At 36.5% G+C, this 23,747-nt stretch overlaps 1 protein-coding gene across 5 annotated transcripts in view; it reads right to left on the reverse strand.

The window, feature by feature from the left end:
- The window catches only part of LOC109071939 (disheveled-associated activator of morphogenesis 1-like), a 68,927-nt gene that overhangs the window by 40,941 nt on the left and 4,239 nt on the right, over nt 1-23,747 (reverse strand). The window contains exon 1 of one of the 5 annotated variants that reach the window (XM_042777640.1): nt 23,420-23,539. The exons of 2 other annotated variants lie outside the window; for them this stretch is intronic. The gene's annotated coding sequence lies outside the window, so the exon portion shown is untranslated. Of the gene's footprint in view, nt 1-6,238; nt 6,557-18,448; nt 18,470-23,419; nt 23,540-23,747 lie in introns of those variants that run through there. 2 more of the 5 variants (XM_042777641.1, XM_042777639.1) reach the window with 2 other exon arrangements.

Consider the following 23,747-nt stretch of genomic DNA (forward strand, 5'->3'; position numbering starts at 1 on the left):
TGTGTGTGTGTGTGTGTGTGAGTGTGTGAGTGTGGGAGAGAGAGAGAGAGGAGAGAGAGGCGCTACAGAGGGACAATCTTTCAACCTACAGAGGGAGAGAGAGAGAGAGAGAGAGAGAGAGAGAGAGAGAGAGAGAGAGAGAGAGAGAGAGAGAGAGAGAGAGAGAGAGAGAGAGATGTGTGTGTGTGTGTGAGAGAGAGAGAGAGAGAGAGAGACAGGGTCACACAGTGGAGTCAGCTGTCTTAACCGTCTGTGTCTTGTGTACTGAGGCATTGTGTGCAGTCCTAAGCACACATCTGAGAATGCTGAAGGTTTCTTTACCAACTGGGACTTCTAATGGCAGCTGCAGTGATGCGATTAATTTACCGATTAGTGATAGGCTCTTTTACTCAGAAGGCGGGGCTTCGTTCGATAGAGCCAGTGTTGCCAGATGTTGGATAATTATTGCATTTAAACGATAATTTTGACCTCTGTACGATGTACGATCAATAATGAAAAAAAATCGAGAATCAGAATTTCTGAACATGTTTTTTCCAAAGTCAAAACAAAGCCACGAAATATACCTGCAGACAAAGGGTGGAGATGCAATGACATTTTGTCTCTGGTGTTAGTTTGGAAATCAAGAAAAACATCATTCCAGTCAGTCAGGTCATCAGAATAAGAGCAATATGAAAGAAAAAGTTAAAAGACAGGAATGAGAACCATGTGTCAGGATGTAGTGGCATTGACTTTACCCCTTCAGGATGGCCTGTACAAAACAAGGCCATTTCTGTCCTACCATTTCTAGGGATGCATCGGTCTGATACTCAGGATCGGTATCGGCTCCGATAATGCCATTTTCTGCGGATCGGGTATCGGTCAGACGAGACTGATCCAAATCTGATATTGTGCGTATACTATTCTGTGTTATTGTTGAGCCCAACAAAAGGCACAAAAACATTATAAAGCACCAAAACAATTTCTTGCACTATATTTCAAGTGTTCTGAAGCTGTTCCATAGTTCAATATTAGGTACAGATTAATATTGAAGACATTAAATTCAAGTTCACATAAACTCTTCTTTCCACTATACGGCTGTCTGTCATCCTCCATTCAGCATTCAAACTGCGTGTTGCGTTCGGTTTCTACAATCAAAATGATAAAACTCTCTTTAAAAGCGCACAGTAACTAAGGTTTAAACCTGTTCAAAGAAAAGGCTCAAAAAAATAACGCACAGGTTTAATACACTACTTATCAATACCTCTTCCCTTTGTACTAGTGATGTCCGGTTCGCAAACTAATCCTTAGAGAACCGGTTGAGCCAGTTTACCAAATCGGACTGAATCGTTTGAAACAGTTCGTGTCTCCAGTAAGCATTAATCCACAAATTACTTAAGTTTTTAGTTTTTTTAACGACACTCCCTCTGAATCCCTCTGAATTCATTAACTCAAACAGTAAACTGACTGAACTGCTGTGAAGAGAGAACTGAAGATGAACAAGAGCAGAGCAGCATGTGTGCTGTACTAACTTTTCTATATGGACTCGGAGGACTGCACAGCCTGCACACTGTGATGCTGTGTTGTTACAAACTCATCTTTCTGCGTATGGGATGTGCACAAGCGATCTGTGCCACTATATATTGGTGTCTTTAGCATTATAATACTTTTCTGTGCAATTAAAGATTATTAATAGCCTTTCTTATTCTGTCCTATCTATTATATGTTGCTGCCTTTATTACTGTGCTATACATTTAAAAGAAATGTCTTTTAGATTTCTATATAAATGTATATACAAAGAGCAATGTGTAACATTGTACCAGATTTTAGACTAATTCCCTTTTATTTGTAAAAAAAAATATTTCACTAGATTTTCTAAAATTATTGTGCATCCGTGATTTTTTTGTAGAGTATCTTTTGCTGCTGAATTATCCACTTACCTAGTTTATAATAGTATTTTTGTCATAGATTATGATTTTTTTTTTTTTTTTTTTCATTAAAATGAAGTTGCCTATGTAGTAGATTGTGTTTAACACACAAAAGAGTGACGATCAGGTCAACACAGAGAAGTATAGAAAATCGACATTGATTAAAAAAAAAAACTGCGCTGGTATCAGATTGGATCGGTATCGGCAGATACTCAGAATTTTCGGTATCGGATAGGTTCTGAAAAAATGGTATCGTTGCATCCCTAACCATTTCAGCCTTCTATTTTCTCTCTCTCCATCCATCTTTCCATTTCTCTTCTCTGCTCCTACTCAGCAAAAACTAAGTGCACTTAATCAGATAACTTGGCTGGAGTGATGCCCGGATTAGCTAGAGAAGGCTTTATATTATACATGTAGAATTCAGCACAAAAAATGCTTTAAACTGCATAACAAGCATCAACATATAAAAGCCAATTATATTTTATTATAATATATGGTGGACTTTCTGTGGTGAAAAAAAAAAAATATCACAAAATTATCTGGCTGCGTTCTCTTTTGTGTATTTAACCCACAAAGAATGAGTCAGTCTTTCATCTAACTTTACAAGTACCAGGCAAATCATTAAGCAAAAAATAAAGGCAATTATTAGTGATCCTCAATTAGCAGGTTAACAGTAGCATGCACAGTCAAGTGAAATGAATAGCTCTTTTGGACTAGTTTCAAAAAGCACGATAAGAGCTATGGAAACATCACAAACCAAGAAAAGCTTTCAACGATTGCACTGAAAATCCAGTTAAAGTAGAATAAGCTTTTATAATCCTTAGACAGTGTCTGCAACAATTTATAGTTCTGTTTTTATAAAATGAAATAAAAAAGCACTAGTAAATATTAACTACACACTGCCAAAACTGCTGCAGTGCAAGTTACTATCCCTAGTGTCCAACAATGTCTGTAACAATTTACAGTTTAAAATAAAAGAAAATAAAATAAAATAAAATAAAATTGTTTTGTATGGTGCATTTATTGAAATATTTGTCAGTGGCAGTTGTAAATAAAATAATGTAAAGTATGCCTCAGTTCCACAGTGGCAGTTAAAGCAGAATAAGTTCAACCCATAGTCCAACAGCATCTGCCACAATTTACAACCCTTTTTAAAAAACTAAAATTTAATTAAATAACTCTGCGGTTAGTTCATACTTGTTGCCTGGATTCTGTATGACTGTATCGGATGTATAGTCAACAGGAGTGTTTCTGGGGTGCAAATTTCATCATAACATAGTGCCCTTGGACCGTTCTGGGAGTGATTGCCAAATCAGATTTTCTCTCAGAATGCTGACAACAGGGCATTCAGGGGTAGCAGTCTTTACTATGTACAGGCCATGTGTTGATCTGTTTTATGGCTGCAAGCATGCCATTTCACTTGTCTGAAGCATTTACAATTTAATTCTACAACTAGAAAGTGTTCACGCTGACAGTGATTAAATCACAATGGTCACAGAGTTGCTGAGTCACGTTCCTACTCGATTTAATTCCCATTGATAGCCATTGCATTCATTGTTTATTTGCATATGGTAATTTTTTATATTTATATATTTATGTATCCTATGTTTATTTGCATATGGTTATCCTCTGCTCAACTTTGTTGCATCATCAATGGTCGATGTTGTGTATGTCACGACAAATCACCAGCTGCCACTGAAAAGAATAAAAATAATGGAAGTGTCCCAAATGACAATGTCAGCCCTCACTGTCCTTCAAATTTACACTTTGATGCAAGGATTGAGTAATATTCCACTGTGAAGTCCACAAAGGTTAACAAAAGGTTTAAAAGGAGCACCCTTCTGAAACTTAAAATGACACAGCACAGATTTCACACACCGATAATGCTGGTTGCACTTAAAATAGCTTCTTAAAATCAACATTGTGGAGAACAGCACTGGGGAACCATTGAGTGCTCCCCTGCATGAGGACTTGTTTACCTGGAGAGTGAGATATAGACTGAAGCTTTCAAAAGAGGTGTTGAATAACACTACGATTGTGAGAAAAGCCCTTCATTAATCATGAGGGTGGTGGTAACGATCACACTAATGGCTACGTCTCCCCTTCATGTTTTAAGGAACACAGTATAGAAGACTGAAGAGAGCTTCACGGCACGGGCCAGGCAGGGATTCCTACAATGTGAACCCAAAGCTGGGGTTCAGATTCCACACTCCCTCCTGTCAGAGGTAATTTAGAAGGAAAAACGGGAGGAGAAGATGAAGAGGTTTGAAAAGCTGCTCCCCCTTGCAGACAGCCTGTCAAACATGTTCTGCAGACAATGAGAGGTAATTTAGAAGGAATTTTGGGAGTTGAAGATGCTGCATACACGTGCACGTACACACACACACCCACATACACACTTGTGAAAACCATGAGCAAAAGCATGAGCATTCCTCTGACACTCCCATCTGAGAAGCCAGGCCAAACTGGGATTAACAGAATGGTGATCTTTTATCAGGGGTTCATTATCCTACCCTGGCCCTAGCCCAAACCCAAGCCTAACTCATGTACAACCAGTTAGGCTCAAATTACTGGAATATTTTTTTAAATGTAAATATGCATTTTTCATTTTTTCATAGTCCATCTTCATAGGCCTGTGGCCAACCATGCATTTTTAGCAAAATCAAGGCCTGATTTTACATTTTACTGCACTGTTCTGGTTTAAATAGCTAAAGTCCTAAAACAGTGAGTCAATGTAGCCCACATTAAGAAGTTCAAAGACAGCAGGCATGTTTTCAGATGGTAGTTTGAACTTGCCTCAGCCTGGGGCCCACGAGAGTTGTGTTGGCCGTGGATAAGAGAAGGAAGGATTTCAGTGGAGAGATACCGGTGAACTCTGAGACCCTGACTGACAGGAAATGACAACTGACTTAGATGTATGGTGGCTTACTGACTCAATTGACCACTGTGAATGCTAACTTGATCCTATACTTGCTTAAGGCTAGAGATATCCTCACGAACAAGGATGAGTTATACAATCAGACATATGGCGAGAAAATAGGTTTTATATTTATATTTCTCCATTAACATAAACAAAATCATTTAAAATTGCAATATGCACTTTGGACATAAATATGACAACACAGACAAAACATATCATAAATTTAGTGATGTGTGAGCAATATATAGCAAAAGGACACGTGTAGCAAAACGTTGCATTGAGGATGTTATCAGTCCCTCCCTTGCCCTGCTGTTGCCATGGCAACCAGCACATGTATAGTAGACCAGCATTCAACCCACTATTTTTTTTTTTTTTGCAATAATCCAAGGACAACCACAATAATAAAAAAAAAAAAATTAACATGCATTTTTGATTACTTCTGTCTAACAATTTTCTGATGACCCAGTGAAATAAGAATCTGTCAGCTTAATTTAAATCCTGCAATTCAGAAGGTGAGCCGCACCTTCTTATTAAAAAACATTTAATATTAATAAGATTAGCCATTAGCCTATGAGATGAGTTGATGGGTCAGTAGAAATCTCCCCTGATTTCAGCCCAAATTAATGAATGAATTATGAATGACACCATCCAGAGCTCTACAGCTGAAAGACCCAATATATGAAAGAATAAAATCAAAAATAAAGTAAAATAAAGGTCAAGAGACAGCTCAAGCTTCAGAAACTACTGTTTTGAAACCATAACTGCCTGAATCTTAACCCAGATACCTCTGAGGTTGGTGTAGTGCTTGAAACATGATGTGACAGCATCATTTTGAACCAAAAGACCATAAGCGATCTCAATATGACAGCTCAGAGCATGAAAGATACCATTAAAAATGATCACTCATGCTGGAGTAGGACAACAAAACAACTTGTTCTCCTTTCAGCACATCCTATGCGAGTAAATCCAACAAAAACGCTCAAGACAAGCAATACAGCAAGGAAAGACTTGTCAATTTGTGATAAGACAACAAGAGCAGTTTGCTTTCAAGGTGATCGCTGTTCTCAACAACCTCTTTATCTCCGCTCACCCAGTCCGGTCATATTAAAATAGATGCATGCAACCCTTTTAATACTTTCATTTATTATGTGTATGCATAATTCATGTGATTAAAGGGGAGCTGCATGCCTTGTCACCTCAACCAGAGCTAAAAACTGGCGGACACGCTAACACTTCAGAGCCGTACACGTCCACAGCGTTCAGTGAGAGAACGCACACCTGCCCTTCAAGGCTTTACGAGCTATTAAAACAGCTCAGCTGCCGTCACAGCTAAAGAACAACACAGGAAAATTGCACCACAAACGTTCATTCAGACTGTTATGAGATTGAAAAACCTCTGCTTCTGTTAACTTACCTTTTATGCCTTCGCTTACGGTCCTTTTAATGTTACATCCCTCAAGAGAAAAAAAAGACTGACTCCAGAAGCGCAAAGGATCTTCTCTAAAATGCTTCAGAAGAAAGTAAATTCAAGGATGTCACATTATTCATTATGAAAATAAATGTGCCATTATACATTAGTCCCAGAATGCTTCCATATCTGAGAGCCAGTGTGAGCGATCCTCCTCGGCTGACCGGTAAACACAGGCTGTTGAACAGCAGGGAGACGTTGTATCTATCTCATACAAACGCTCAACCAACCCCTTGTCTTTTCCTTTCTCTCTCTCTCTCTCTGATGACACAGGCACAGATGTTACTAACGACAAGCCACGCCTCTTTTCAACACCCAAGTCTCTCATAGGATACAGGCTGAGTTAGACTCCGCCCACTGCTCGTCTTTCCCCGTCATTCTCTCTCCTTGTGTTCTGCTGCAGCACTGTTCGCAGTTTGTTTAGAGAAGGACAACCCAGGTGTGTGTGTTCACTGCTATTTGTGTGTGTGTCTGTGTGCGTGCCCATATCTTGGGCTAAATCTGAGCTAAATAAAACAAAACCTCATTTTGGAATATGCTTGTGTATGAGCTAAATAAAACAAAACCTCATTTTGGAATATGCTTATATTAAGGTATATTATATATATATAGCTGTATATATATATATATATATATATATGCAGAAAGTTCTGTTAAGGTTGAATTTTATAGCTAGCTGTATACAAAAATAATAGAATCTATGGAATGTCCCCATTTAGATACCAAAGTAAATGTGTGTGTGTGTGTGTGTGTGTGTGTGTGTGTGTGTGTGTGTGTGTGTGTGTCTACATGTTGGGGGCTGCTTAAGAGAGAGTGAAAGAGTCAGTGAATCGTCTTAAGTCTTTTGTACAGAGTATGTTAGCAGATTTGTTCAGAGGACTCAAGCTAAAGAAAAAAAAGCACAGAACTGAAAAAATATTGTAAGAGAAACAAAGAGACACATGATCAATCAATGAATCAATCTCTCATGGAGAAAGAGAAAAAAAAATATGTACCAATTGTATGCAGAAGAAATGTTTGTCCAATAAAATACTGGAACGACAATATCCCCTGTCAACACAGGATTGAAACACAGGACCATTTTACGTCTTGTTATTTCACATTCTCCATCAGACCAATTTTCTTTCCCTGCATTTGAGTTTTTATGAACTTCACAGTATCTAGTGTCCGTCTTTGAATAGACAAATGGTCTTGGCAACTTAATGCTAAAAGCTTCAACAATTTTCTTCTTCAAGCAGCAGAAAATTGGATTAATGGCTTAAATAGTAAACTGAGGAAAATCTGATGGTAGGGGGTGTAATATCTTTTGTTGTGTTCTTCACAGGAGGCTGTGTGGCAGCTGCGGACATACTAACTGTGGAGAGTAGGGAACAAAACACTGAAGCTACCCTCCTGTGGAGCTTGTGGAAAGCTTGTCTGAAAGTACTCACAACCTCTGCCGACCCTTGGTAATCAACCGATGACAGCCTGAACACAGTGGAGCAAGTGAGGTAGTTGTCAATCAACTGATAATTAAGAGCGTTTGGCTCCTCCTATCTGTCCTAGTGCTGTGTTTGAGGTAGTTAAGCATGACATGCACAGGAGTCTCTATTTCAGAAAGACTTACAGTTGTAGCCTGGAATGTATAAACAAACACGCATACGGCCAAAGAATATTCCTTACAGATATCCATGGCTTCAGAAGTGTAGACAGTCTACTGTATATGATTGTATTTGGTCCCTCCGGCGCAACTTTAACTCTACTGTTTATTTTCCACTTCATAAGGCTTGGTTCATAACTGAAAATGTATAAGGAATATGCTAAGAGCTAGACTCAGTTCACCTGTTTAATCAACCACACGGTAACATGACAGGCATCTGCTTCTTTCTCAAAAGCTCCACCAGCAGCTGCAAAAACAGACAAGCCCCATTCCCATTGGAATAGCCATGAGAGACTGGAAGAAAGCTTATGGCTATGAAGAGGAGAGGGTGGGCTATTAGGCTGGGAGCTAATAGGGGTCTAAAGCAGGGTGCAGATCTGTGGAAGGGATATAGACGTTTCGGCCCAGTTGATGTTTTAAGATGAAATGATTACGATTGTAAACTAATAACATTTTGGCCAATACAAATATAGAGGGACTCACCGATGTAAAAAAAAAAATTATCGGATAAGCTGATTTTCTAATTAATCGTGCATGTGTATATTTATATGTATATATAAATACACACACACATACATATACATATATATATATATACATACATATACATACTACATATACTATATATATATATATATATATAATATATATAGATATATATATATATATATATATATATAAAGAAATACATATATATTACATACACTATATTGTATGTATTTACATATACATATAGACACAGTACACACACAAGTTGTAATAAATTGTAATTTAAAGAAATAAAAAAATAAATATAAGATGAAAAACTTGTTGCCTTGGTAACTAACTGAAATAAGTTTAATTTGAAGTACTAAGATTACTAACTAAAATAAAATAAAAATGAAATTAACTTTAGAAATATTTTTAAATAATAAAAAAGACAAAAGCACATAATAAATTACAAAAAAGGTAAATTAAATGTATTATAAAAGTTTAAATAAATGTGAAAAAAATTTAAAACTAAAATAAAACAATAGAATAGAATAGAACAGAATAGAATAGAAAATTCGTCTGATAACCAATATGGTGGTGCCAATATATTGTGCATCCAAACCATAGATGAAAATTTTATAGATTGCTATAAGCTGCCCATTTTAAGCATTTTATCTCTTATTGTGGCTATAAAACGGAATTGTTTTGAAATCTGCTTAAATCAGCCAACCAAAAGAAGGGCAACTTGTACTTGATGACCTCGCAGGTTTGGTCATGCCTCCAAGCTCTATCCATGTGATGATGATGATGATGAGGGCGAGGCCTCTGCCCTGGGGCAGCTCTGGTTGCAGAACCACTTGACAATACATTTTACTGTATGTGACCGACATGGTCGACTACACTGTTTTCAGTAATCACAAAACACATCATCATCATGATTACCTCAAACAACAGCTTATCTTGTACAGACAAGTGATGATGACGACACTGTACCTCAAAAAAAAAAAAAAAAAAAAAATTCAGCATGTGATTCAGTATAATCTGAGCCCTATAATTGAAAATATGTCCCAGACACAGCCATGTTTCTATTGCAATTTAGGTTTAAAGAGCTGTGGCCAATTGAATTGACGTAAATGTAGTGTTCTGGAACACCTTCAGAAATTTTTACTGGACGCCTCTGACAGGTAGAAAAACTAAAAATAGTAACATGCACCATGGTCTATTTAATGTTTCGAAATGGATAATTTAGCTCAGTTCCTACAATGCACAGTTCGCTGCCAAAATCTGTGGCGCGTTCTGCCAAATCTGCTGCCGAACAAGCACTGAGACGTGCCGTCAAAGCCAGAACGAGATCTCAATCTCCTCTCTCAGAGATCATAGACATCTCCTGAACACCCCGCACGCCTGCAGCACAATGCCACGTCTGCGACGCAGCTGTGCAGACACAGAGGACTTGTTCTGTTTCTCTTTTATGGAGTTGTTTCCGCCTGTAAGTGAGCTGAATCAAAGTTATCTGATGGTGCTGTGCACAAACCATTTTCTTCTGCCCTGTCTGGTAATCCCTTGTGACCTCCAGGACTAATATACTTCATAAGGTGGTAAAACCATTTAAAATTGGTTGTGGATAAAGGGCTATTCACACAAAATGCAAATATTCATCAGACCAGAGTTATTTTAGTATAACTGAAATAATATTACATTTTTAGATTTATCCTTTGAATTAGTTTTTCTTTCATTTTACTTAAAATTTCAGTTATTTCGTTGCCTGTTTTTGTCAAGTTTGTTTTATTAGTGTTTTAATTATTAAACTAAATGAAAATCAGACATGTTTTTTGGCAGCTAGCTGAAATTAAATATGTTTAAGTTTTATTAAACCTTTTATGAAAAGTTTAGTTAATGCTTATTTTATTTTAAGTAACATTTTTTAAGGACTAAATAAAAATAACAATCACTCCAGTTCAATAGGTGGCGATGATTGATAAATGCACCATGCAGGACAAGCAAGACAGACAGACTAATATTACAAATAAAAATAAAAACCTGTTCTAATATAAATAACTTGATAACTGAAAACTGTTCTACAATAGCAAAGAACATGTAAGAACATTTTTGTGCCATTAATGTGAACTTCTAATATGTGACACTAATTCAATAACTATTTAATGTCACAAATATTATGATGAATACATTTCTGGTACTGTATATCTAAACTCCAAGAAAGACTGTGCATGCATGTTGCTGTTTCAGCCCACCAATTACACTCACACATAACAGCCACATGGCACATTTAAGATGTGCTATTTCCACAGAAACCACAGATCCAGTTCTCCCTGCTTTGAGATCCCTTCATATCACAAATTAAATGCTTGGAGAAGGGCTCTACCCACCCTCATCAAGCTTCTAATTACACGTGGAATCATCAGATCGGCCTCTCAAGGACTGTTCTTGATCACTTACAGTACTGTAATCTTCTGTCCTCCAGCCCTACATACTACCAAAACTCAGAAAAATGCATCACTCTCACTCATATATCGTTCTCTATTGAGATAAAGCTAAGTTTTTATTATGAGTACAAGCCATTCTTAATCTGAGAGGAATAACAAGCACTGACAGAAGTGCAATTAGTTTTAGATTGATATAAAGCAATGATTTTAGTGAGAGTACACACCATTCTTAATCTCTGACAGTGGAGTATTGTTGTACGTGTAGATCTTCCATGTTTTCAATAGAGTGTCACAGGAATGAATCATTAAACCTAAAAATGAGTTCGAATTTTATCATTATGGGTTCTATCATCCGGAAGAATTTTTTTTTTTTTTTTAATGGGCTAATGGGTTTTTGGTTCAATGCCTGTAATAAGGTTGGTTATTAAAAGCTCAGGATATTTCCAAGATTTATTTTACGACATAAAATACTCCACATATAAGGAAATATAATACTCCACTCATTATATTTTAAGCTTTTACATGTCTTGGAAAAGATGGTTGTTAACAAGTGGCTAAATGGGTCTACAGAGGTTGTCAGGACACATCAAACCTCATCATAGGCATCATGGGTTTCAAGCTTTGCTCATTTGTGAAGATTCAAAAGATAATTCAAAAGTCAATGGAAAAACCTTATAGGCTATGATGCTAACTTGGCCTACAAAAGATAGATCATTTCAAGATGCGTTATTCCTGCAGCACTGAAGCAGCGTTGAGTAGAATGATCAGTGTTTGACATCAAAGTAGCGTGAGAGCTATAGAGAGCAGATGGCTCCTTATGCTTTCGAAGCACAAGTCAAACTCATTTAATATGTACCCGTATTTGCATTGTGTTTACAATGGACAAGCATTTTCCAATGCACATTCCAAGGCAATGATGTTGACTCAAGCTTGTTTCTGCTTGAGTCTGGAGAGCAGTTGGCATTATCATCATTGCTCTAAAATCGCCCATGGGTGCTGTTAAAAAAAAAAAAAAAGCCCCTACAGAATCAGTTAACGTCTGAGTTGAGAACAGTGGTTTAAAAGAGTTTACAATGAACTTTCAAAAGACCTAAATGGCGCCAAATTATGGAACTTTGAACTCTTCACTGCACTGCAGCTGTTGTGAAAGCTGGAATCATGCTTACGCCAGATTACTGGAATCTGAAGGTTAACAACTCTGGTTTAACTTGTTGATCCCAGATGTGTGCTGTTCTTTTTGACGGTGAAACCTTACCACAGTAATCTCACACGCCCTCGTGTTCTCGTGCTGGGAACCGCCTGCTAAAGTCTCAGTCATGCTGCGTTATCCTGTTCACTAGGAGCCAATAAAAGGCCGTGCTGATGAGGGGATCAGAGGTTTCTCATTCTGTTATGCAGCATGGCACGATCACATTACGAAAGCCATCCATGTGAAACATCAGCACCAGTATTCTCCACACTGCCCTGCATTTTTCATAAAGCCTGAAACATCCCAGGATTGCGGTAGGATTGGATGGATAAAGAGAAACTGTGGCGGGAAGTGCATTAGCACTCACATTTCCTGTGTCAAATCAGACCCGCATGCTTCTGATTGTGTGTTGTTACGAGCGCTGAGAGACACAGTGGGGTAAAGAAATAACCACGTGACTGTTGGGAGAAAGGAAACTAACCCAGACATATTGGCCACTGCTGACCCACAAAGTGTTGCTAAATCCGGTTATCCTCTTACGTGTTTAAAACCTGCTCTGCTGCACATGAGCAACTCAAAACACACCAAGTCCACGCCTCTGAATACACACAAATTAGTAGGTAAATGAAACAATAACAATTAGTAAATTATATATTAACAGGTGTGGTGATAAACCCAGTTAAGGCAAGGAAACAATGCAGATGCTACACCCGCCTGCTGAGTAAGACGATCAACATTCAGCTAGACATGTTTATGGTCAAGAAATGTCATGTGATGTTAGTGAGACAATCACTTAATCATAGCGCAGCATTCAAACAAAAGCAAAGCCAAAAAAAAAAAAAAAAAAAAAACGATAATTCTGTCACTTGTTCACGCTCATGTTGTTCCAAATCTGTATGAGTTTCTTTATTCTGTTGTGAAAATTATATGATTTTTTTGTTAAAAACTTGTTGGAGTTCCTTTCTTTCTTTTGTTTGATTATTTTGTATTTTAAAAAAAAAAGAAAAAGAAAAAAAACTAAAAATGGAAGTCAATGGCTACTGTCAACAGTTTGGTTTACTAAGATAAACTTTGTATAACTCGCCAAAAGCACTCCTTTTTCAACAATGTATTTTATAATAATAATAAAAAAAAAACTTTATTTTAAGACATATTTTACCTTGTCCTTTTTAAGAAATATTTATTTATTTTAAGAAATGTCATTTTAGGTATTTCTGAAAATAAAATACAAATCAAATATTTCTAAAATAAAATATTTTTTTTAAATAAAACAAAATTTAATTTCCTACAATAAAATACAAATTAAATATTTCTAAAATAAAATAAAATAAAATTAATTATACAATAAAATAAAAACATTTCATATTAGCTTACTTTTAAGGATTAAAAGATTTCATTCAAGGTGGTACATTACACAAGTCCATTTTTGTACTCATAGAAAAGCAAAACAGCTCATACAAGACCTCGTTCTCAACGGGACCTGGGGACTGAACTTGGCTGAAGAGCAAAGCACAGCAGGAGGGAATCTTCCTTTGCCATTTAAACATGCCTAAACAAGATGACATGTTTGTCTGTTTGTGAGAAACAGGACATTTTGTTGTCTTATAGGTATGCGTCTTAAAACATGAAGCAAAGCAGGTCATGCCGTAACACACATAATCCCTGCCTGCTCACCCTGAACCAGACCAGGCCTGCCGCACAAAGCCAAGTACGCAAACCAAGGTCTTTAGAAGAGCGTAAGTCAGACCAACATGATGGGGCCAGTAAAAGCGGAGTAATGAAAACTTACTATAACTGATAATAATGGCAGCATCGCCCATTTTGAATATGGTATCACTTAATTAGAGGCAGTACTGTTTGTACAGGGTTCAACCATCTCCACCCTGTTCATTAAGCACACTGTATTAGTACCAGCCCAACTAGACCAAGTGCTGCATGGGCCTCTGGAGATCCTTGTCTCAAAGAGTTGGCACAACAATGTTTTTTTCCGACCCTATATTATTTTCTTTATGCCACAAAACATAAGATGTTAGGCAGAATGTCCAAGCTTCTCTTTTCCATACAATAAAAGTAGGTGGTGATTTATACTGCCAGGTTCCACATAGTGAAAACAAGAAAAATATGTATGTTTTATGTTATATATTTTATATATATTTTATCTTGTTTTATTTTTTATTTTATTGTCTATTTTAATTAATGTTTTATATTTATTTATTTTTCAGCTTATGGCATTGCTTCTTATTGCAAAACAGATGCATAGACATAAGATTTTCTAAGATTTTCTGTTGTGATTCAAGGAATACAGGAAATACAAATGAAATGGGAGTGAGCAAATGATGAGCATTTCAATTTTATTTAATTTCATAATGACCTCATTACGATGTTAGTCTAACAAATACAACACGATTGTACAACACCATGTCTTAAACATTCACAGTCTGCCACACTGAAAGTAAAATCTCATGTGATGCAATCATAGTCAGTCAGGAGTCAGGACATATTTAATGTTTGACATACAGTTATGTGGAGCAGGATTTTATGTTATGTGGACCAATGAGATTCCACTGTGGGCGGGGCTACACAGTGAGACGCTGCAGAAATACAGTATGAGCCTAGGTATAAACAAAATGTCCTGCAGCTCAATGTGGCTGGTAAAAACAAAACCTCTAAACTGCATAGGAAAAAACAGAATTCATTGTGTTATCGATGCAGTCCATTGCATCATTCTGGACACAGTGTTAGCAGTGACTTTCCTCTTTTCTGCTGAGAGCAGTGCTGTTTGGAGACTGGAAAATAGGTCATCACTTGTCATTGGGCAGAAAGCAAGAGGCTGCTCCCCAAAGTCCTAAACACACAAGTGGATCACAAGGTTTAACTTATGTTCATTTAATTAGAAAAGGACTTAAGGAAGTGGATTAAATTAAAGCAGGATTTGACAAAATCATTAAGCAGACCTTTGGAAAACATGCAAACACATTGGAGACTTTTTAATGGACAAGCATGCCAAAGACCTTGTCCTTCAAAGTCATAATTCTCAACAACCTGCACTGCAGATGCTTGGAGTGAAAACTCAGAAAATGGCCTTATTTTGAAGAACTAGAACAGCCGGTGCTAACACTCCAGGGGACGTCAGCAATGAGTTCCACCAGAACAGATTTTGGGTCAGAAGCAACCCAGTTCTGCATCTATATCAGAAGTTAGGAGAAAGACACAGAACATTTGCATACACCTGAACCTGGAGACATTCAGTGAAGGTGAGGTAAACACCATAACTGCACTTACTACAGCACAGAATTCATTAAAAGGCCTTTTTTATTATCATTAATTTTTAACTTTCACTTGGTTTCTCCACAACTACTATTCAAATCATTGTTACAATATAAATCACAATTTCAGTCTTAGACTAGGAAGCTTGCAAAACAGTGTCTTGACATATTCTGACCTAAATTTCAATATAAGAACTGATTAAGGTCTGAATACTTTTGCTAGTCACTGTATCAAGATCAAACCTATCCAGGCTTCACAAAGAGACTTTAGAAAGTTTGAAAGAGTATCCTATTCAACAAGGAAATGAATAGTTGAAGAAGTGATAAAAATGTAGCTATTTTTTCAGCCTCATGTCTTTTGAATACTTCATAACTTTCTTACTTTTGTGATACACAAAAGAAGCAAATTATAGCAAAATGTTAATTTCCATACAGTGAAAGTGAATGGTGATTGTGGCCATCCAGGGTTGCTGTTAATAAAAACTAAAATTATTATTTATATTATAATTCAAATATAGCTTAAACAAAATAAATATTCAATAAATATTCAATAGGGATGCACAATAAATCGACTGATACCGACAAATGTTCAATTTTACTATATCGACCCGATAAGAAAATTTGGCTGAAAACTATATTGAAGCCGATAAATAATGCATTATTTTCTTCAAAAACACTTGATGCACACTCTTCACCATGATAGTTTTTAATTGCTCGATATATGACTGGAATCACTTCGAAAAGGAAAATATAGTTAAGTGCAACATGTGCAGGGCAAGTCTGTCATATAGGCTACATAAAATTATAATGAGAACATGTTGTGTTGTATAATGTTGTGTATTTTTTGTGATATGTTTTTTTGGTTTGTTTTATTTTTTTTTTTGGTGTGGAAGAGACCTCAACGTGCTGCAAATAGAAAAATCACCTGCAAATTAAGAAAACAACACACACGCTGCAAATGCTCAAACACAACCAAATAACGAAACGCACTGCAAATAGAAAAAAAACACCTGCAAATTAAGAAAACTTAAAATTCTTTATTTGGTTGCGTTCACAACACAGCATTTGCAGCAAAATTCTCACAACGCAACCAAACAAAGCGTGTTCTTTATAAAAGTTTGCGTTGTGAGAATTTGCAGCATCTGCTGTCAAACTGATGAAGATGTTTTCTTGATTTGCTGGTGCTTTTTCTATTTGCATGTGTTTTCTGAAGTTGCAGCACGTTAAGCTCTCTCGGCCACGGTATTTTATAGGGGTGCACGATAAATATCGGCCGATAATTTATAACGGCTCTGTGTAGTAACAGCTGCTCTATGTGAAATCATGCACCTGATGGAATTTACCGCTGATTAGATAACCGGCTTTACTGACGAGATGCGCATTAATTATCGGCCGATATTTATCGTGCACCCCTGGTATTTTTTAGTATTTTGGTTACCGTGTTTCAGCTCTCTGTTACTAGAAAAGTTACATATTCTGGTTAGCAAATAACTTACTTCGAGTTCACTTGTGCATTTGCATCTTTTTGTGCATATATATAAGTTTTAAAACTATGCTTATGTTGTATAAATAACTGATTAATCTCATATAGGGTGTGTTTCCTTGAGTTAAATAAGCTGCTAGCAAAGCACTTCAGTTCACCAGAGTTCATTCAGCTATTCAGCTTCAGCACACGCAGCTCAATGGCAATGCATAACATTAATAACTATAATTGGGAATGTCATATACATAACATTATAAAGAGAACACTACTGTAATAAAAAGATTCTTTGGGTGTATTTGCTGTGTTTCAGCGTGTTGTTACGGGAAAAGCCAAGAGCACATCCACAACAGGAGTTACACATTCTTTCTGACTATAGCACATAACTTAGTTCAAGTTCACTTATGCATTTGAGTATTTTTGTGCATATATAAGTTGTAATATTATGTTTATGTTGTATAAATATCTGATCCCCATATAGCGTAATTAATCCACTAACAAAGTGCTTCAGGTTACCGGTGTTTATTCAGCTCTTCACCTACAGCACACAAGGCTCAAACAGTAATGCTGCTATTTGGTATTAATTTAAGATGTTTTAAGATCATTTTCAAATCATTGATGAATTATTAATAATAAACACTACTTTTATTTTTATCCTTATTTATCTTTATATACCTTCTTTATCTTTATTATTTTCATCAGCAATATGGTTTAATTAAAATACTTTCATTATTGTCTGGGCAGAGGCTAATCGATTTTATTTATCCATGGCACATGCATTTAGGTTCTTTAAACATAAATTTATATTTAAATACACTGAAGTACTAAAATTACTAACACTGAAACAACAATAAACTAAAAGTTAAAAACAAAACAAAAAACAACATAAAAATATCAAAAAGTGGTCCATATAAAACGTGTGTGCTACACATCTTCTAAAAATATATCTGCATGATCATTCAAAAAAACTCTCTAAAATTATTAATTCATCAATCAGATATCTAATTTACAGCCCCATGGCAAAAGTCATATTTTACATGAGTTTGCCATTTCAACTGAAAGTGCAGAGCATGTTATGTAATAAACTAAATAATGGCAAGAAAATATGTTAGATAGATAGATAGATTAGATTCAACTTTATTGTCACTGCACATGTAAGGTACAAGTCAGCGAAATGCAGTTAGCATCTAACCAGAAGTGCAATAAGCAGTAAGTACAGAATATACAAGGTCTACAATATGTACAATAACTATACAGTTAAGTATTATGGACAAAATTTACAGATTTTAAATACTATCAGCATGATATACAGATAGGTGTACTAATAACATATTATACAGATGAATATGTGAAGTGTATGTACACTAAAGTGTATGTACACTATAGGCAGCATGAGTTTGCCATTTCAACTGAAAGTGCAGAGCATGTTATGTAATAAACTAAATAATGGCAAGAACGGGCTAAAAACTCTTTTAAGAAGCTGCTTTGAGTGAATAATTCAAAAAGATTCACAAACTCATCTGTTAAATCAATAGCAATTGAACTGTAGTTCCCTTTAAGAAAAAGCAGTGCACTTGACTAGCACAAGAAGCTCATTGTGGAAGGAATGCTAACCAAGTAACTTTACAACTCAGGTGTCGCCAACAGGCTGTCTGCGTTAATCATACCTGTATAATAAACACGTTCCTGTCCTCTACCCCCATTCTCAGCCTCTTCACATCTCAAATGTTTCGAAGGGGGGCCAGAGAACCCTCAGCCAAACTTCACCTCCTCAAAGAGTTGTGAGGGAGGATGATTTGCGCCGTTGGTCTTGTTTTATCTGTCCAGCCCCTGCAGTGTTGGGGCAGAGGAAGAACCATGTCTGTATGCCTCCACACAGTTAGATTGTGACTCTCAGATTACAGCGCACAGAGGACGGCAACATCAACGCTGTAGTGTGAGAGCATACACCACCATTAAAACCACAGGCCCAAACATAGACACTGCTGGACATCCCTGCAACAAATCAAACTATGGCATCACTACTTTAGGGAGGTCATACAATGGGAAACTATCAAACAAGGAAATCTGGTTGTCATAAACAATTGTATTTATACAAATCCTGAGCTCACAAAAGAACAAATAAAAAATTTTAAAAAACTATTTACACAAAATCTTGAGCCCACATGTATGATTTTCCATATGAAAAAAAAAATTGTGGCAGCAATTAAAAAAATGCACATTTCTTAAGGGTGTGAGGCACTTGGTTTAAAGTTACTGAAATATTTACTTTACCAGGAACCCACAGAATTCTGAGAATTGCTGAGTTATTGAAAGGATATGAAAAAGGCAGTTCAAAGATGACCACCTGACTACACCTAGTCTATGTACGAACACCAGTTTCCATAGAACTTAATGATAAGTCCTGTGAGCCGCCTCTACAAACCACTCATCTTTATATGATAACATCAATAATGTATCCAAAAGGAATGGATTTAAACATCCGACCACAAAAATGTTAAAAAAAAAATTTAAATCGTCACATTTCCTCTTTTTTTTGTTGAATTTGCGACCATTTTAGTCACAGTCTAAAGCCCCTGCTGTGGGGTAAAATTAAGAGCAAGGTAGTATCAAATGAATGTTCCACATTCCATACAAGTTAAAGGGATACTCCACCCCAAAATGAAAATTTTGTCATTATTAATCACTTCCCCTCCGTAGCTCCAAACCCATAAAAGCTTCGTTCGTCTTTGGGAACACAATATAAAATATTTTGGAAGAAAACTGGGAGGCTTGACTGTCCCATAGACTGCCAAGTAAGTTACAGTGTCAAGGTCCAGAAAAATATGAAAAGCATCATTAGAATACTCCATCTGCCATCAGTGTTTCAACCGTAACGTTATGAAGCGATGAGAATACTTTTTGTATGCGAATAAAACAAAAATAACGACTTTATTCAACAATACGTCTCCTCTATGCGGCTGGCACAGAAGAGCGTAAGCTGTACAGCTCATAGTCTCCAAAATGGCGCTATGATGATGTGGAGAGACACAGAGGAGACGAATTGTTGAATAAAGTAGTTATTTTATTTCCTTATATTATCGTTATTTTTTATATGCTTTTCATATTTTTCTGGACCTTGACAGTATAACTTACTTGGCAGTCTATGGGACAGTCACAAGTAGAGGTCGACCGATATATCGGTCGGCCGATATATCTGGCCGATATTTGTCATTTTTTAATATATCGGCATCGACCGATATCCGTTTTTAGTAGCTCCGATTTAAATTCAGGCACGTCGGCGGGCAGCCCCGTGTTATTGGTGCGGTGGAAAGTGCTGCTGCCGCATGTGAAGGACCCCAAGCCAAAAACTTTGGAAGATTCAACAACAGTCCTGGGAGATAAAGGTAGTCAGAAAATTTCACTCTGTAAATGAGGTGGAGTAGGTGGCAGTTCTCACAAACACTGCAGCGTGATTGAGGGCTACGTTACTCCGCCCTGCTCACAGACAGCACTGTGCTCGGAGAGACAGCTGTCCTGGAGCAGTCCAGAACAGTGAATGACATTTGTTCGGAAGCATGGTTTGATGCAGACAATAGCCAGGTTTCCATCCAACTCATTTGCATTTAGGGATGTCAATATTTGTGATCATTTCCATGATCGATCGTCGTTTTAAATTAACGATTAATTAAATAACCTTATGCTGCAAAAATGCGTCTGCAGCGGTATTATTATGTGCATAAAATAAAATGAATAAAATGCTAGTAGCAGGGGACTGTAAAATGAATATGTGATTATGATAATTTGATAAAATGAAGGGGAGCGCGCTGTACGTTTGAGATCATTTTTACTTTGTTGACTGTTTTCCCGTCAAGGAGACCTTTGAATGCGCCTCTTTAAATGGTTTCGTGGTGCTCGTTGTTGTATTTTTTAAAACGCAATTTGCAATGTTTTCAAATGACACTATAGTATTAAAAATAAAATTATCCCAAACGTGAACTGTGGCGCATGTGGCTGTGCTGACCTGCGCAGTCAGTGAACCGCTTGTTTTTCACATTAAACATTTTATGCGAGTATTAATGACCAGTACTTTATTTGATCCTGTTCTGCAAAATGTTCGATTTTGAATTCTTGCATTCCGGTAGGCCCTTTTTGTTTTAAAAAAATCCTGCATTTACAGTGCATTAGATCGTAACAGTGTCACGTCTCGTTCTGCACATATCCAAATGTTTCCATATTCGCAATGTATCTGAATGTTAAACTATAATATTTTTTTAATTTTTTTTTAATGTAAACTAGACGGAAAAAGGGTCATACTCTTCACGATGAGAAAAAAACGTCCTTGGCATAACAGCAGAGTGGGACCGGTATACTACGGTCTATTTAAACTGACACAGTGTAACCTTTTATATGTTTGATTGACTGTACTTTAATCTTAATAATGAACAGACTGCGATGTAAGTTTGAAGTTAGAATGCACTTAGATGTTCTGTGTCATTTATACCAAACACAAATGTGGCTGGTTGCTAGTGTGGTTTGCAGCACTACTATTATTTATTTTTTATATATATTTTTTTTTTATATTTTTCAGTTTAATTGATTTTTATTCCTAAAATTTTATTTCTTTTATTTAAATGTATATTTAAGTTTACATTTATGTTCCAACAAACTTTAAAAATTCTGCTTGATAAATGCTCTAAAACTTTTATGTAAAATGATTGATCTATATATATATATCATATATATATATATATATATCTATATATAGATATATATTATATATATATATATATATATATATATATATATAACCTGTTTTATATATTTAATACTTGGCCAGTTTTATTGATTTGTTTGGTTAACTTTAGATATTTTTTTTTTTTATTTGTAATACCGTGCAGTGCACAAAATTAAGATTTGAAGCCATGATGATAAGTTTAGAAATGTTGTGCATCCACTTATTATTAGTGTGACATTTTAGCATGCAAATGAAGGGGAAAACTTCAAGATATCGGCCCTAAAAATCGGCAGCACATATCGGCCATCGGCTGACCCTGACCTCTAAACATCGGGATCGGCATCGGCTATAGAAAAACCCATATCGGTCGATCTCTAGTCACAAGCCTCCCAGTTTCCTTCCAAAATATCTTAAATTGTGTTCCGAAGACGAACGAAGCTTTAACGGGTTTGGAATGACATGGGGGTAAGTGATTAATGACAAAATTTTCATTTTGGGGTGGAGTATCCCTTTAAGGTCAATTAACAGCCACTTGTGTTGATTAACACCACAAATTAATTTCCACTTGTCACTGTTTTTTTTCTAAAAAATCACTGTTTTTCTAAAGCAAACATCTAGGTAACAGTGAGGAACTTCCAATGGATATAGATGGAGCCAATCGATAAACATTAAAATATTTTTTTGTATAGCCACAATAACTGTGACTGTTAACATGATTTTAGTGTGTTTTTTTGTGAATGTTTACCATTTAATTTTTTACCATTACAGTGTGAAGCTGTAAAGCCCAAAATGACTATAAAATTATGAGAACAATTATTTAAAAATAATTTAAAAAAAATAAAATTAAGCTTCACAATTCTGCTTTTAAATCCCATTCATATCCATGTTCCTCAACTTAACTCCGAGTTTAGCTTTAAAAAAAAAAGAGGGACAAGGTGATTTTTTTGGTAATCAATATTATAACATAAATGTTGTCAATTGAGCTTAACTTGTATCGAACAGCAATAATTCTTTAACTTAGAGAGAGCTCTTTTTGAGAATGTCCTTTGTTTCCTAATCTATGTGGCCTCAGCAAGGTGTTAATAAAACACCAACCAACCATCCAGATCTCAATATCCTGGGAGCAAAGTTGTGGAATGCACCAGCAACCCTCCAATGAATTAAGAAAAACTACAACTATTCAAAAGCGCCCTAAGGATGACCTGCTCCTTGACGTCTGGAGGAATAAAGAATGTCATGGGGCCTCCAAGAGGAGAAAGACCTCTAGGCTCTGAGGAAAGGCCACAGATTTTACCTCAGCAACACCTCTCAGCTAGAGCGCAAGTATGCCAAAAAGCTTCAAGTCAAACTCTAGGAAGAATTCACCAAAATTACACTTCTGTCATCAATTACTCCTGTCGATCCAAACCGCTTTCTTTGGAACACAAATAATAAAATAAAATAATAAAACAATAATAGCATTTTCACTTTTAGCAAACTATCCCTTTAACTCACCAAGCCTGAATACAGAAAGTGATTGTGCAAAAGGTTTTAGTGTTTAATTCTGCAACAAAAGTTTGGTTGCCTGGAAAACAGCTTTGCAGAGACCACAGAGAGGAGTAAGAGCTCAGGCAGGTTTAATCCTACACTAACCAACCACAAAGAGAATGTAAAATCATAATGTTTGCAAAGTAGGGTTTAGGGCAAATGCACTGACAAACACTAAAGAAAAACAAAGAGAATGAAAGTGAAGCACAGAAGAGATCAGAAGTAATTACAGTCACCCTACTATTCACATAATCTTCTTTGAGCCAAGATGAAGGACAGCTTGAGGAAACAAACTGAAACAGGATTACACCTGACTGAGTGGCGAAAAGACAATAAGATCTCATATTACAAGCTAACACAAAACCCGTGGCTGACAACAGAACAGACAAATCTTGGATTCAAAACTGCTGAAGGTGTGTAGATGCAGCACAGTTGGTCCAGAACGCAGTAAACAGGAGTGGCATGGTGACATGCAGGGCCTCTGGAAATAAATGATGCAAAAGTGAAGCCATTGTCCTGATCCAAATGAACCACACCACTCAGAGAATAGGACATTCAAATGGTCACACAGGCCCATTGTTACGGCCAAGTTGAGCAGGGTCCTGTCTCACAAGGTCTGGCCGGAGCTGCAAGGCTCGTAGAGCATTGCCATGTTATGACCTCTTTCAAGCCTCATTTAAAGAAGTCCTCATCCAATTCTGTAAAAGACAACAGTGACTCAA

This window comes from Cyprinus carpio, chromosome A20 (genome assembly GCF_018340385.1).
Source record: "Cyprinus carpio isolate SPL01 chromosome A20, ASM1834038v1, whole genome shotgun sequence".
NCBI classification, from domain to species: domain Eukaryota; kingdom Metazoa; phylum Chordata; class Actinopteri; order Cypriniformes; family Cyprinidae; genus Cyprinus; species Cyprinus carpio.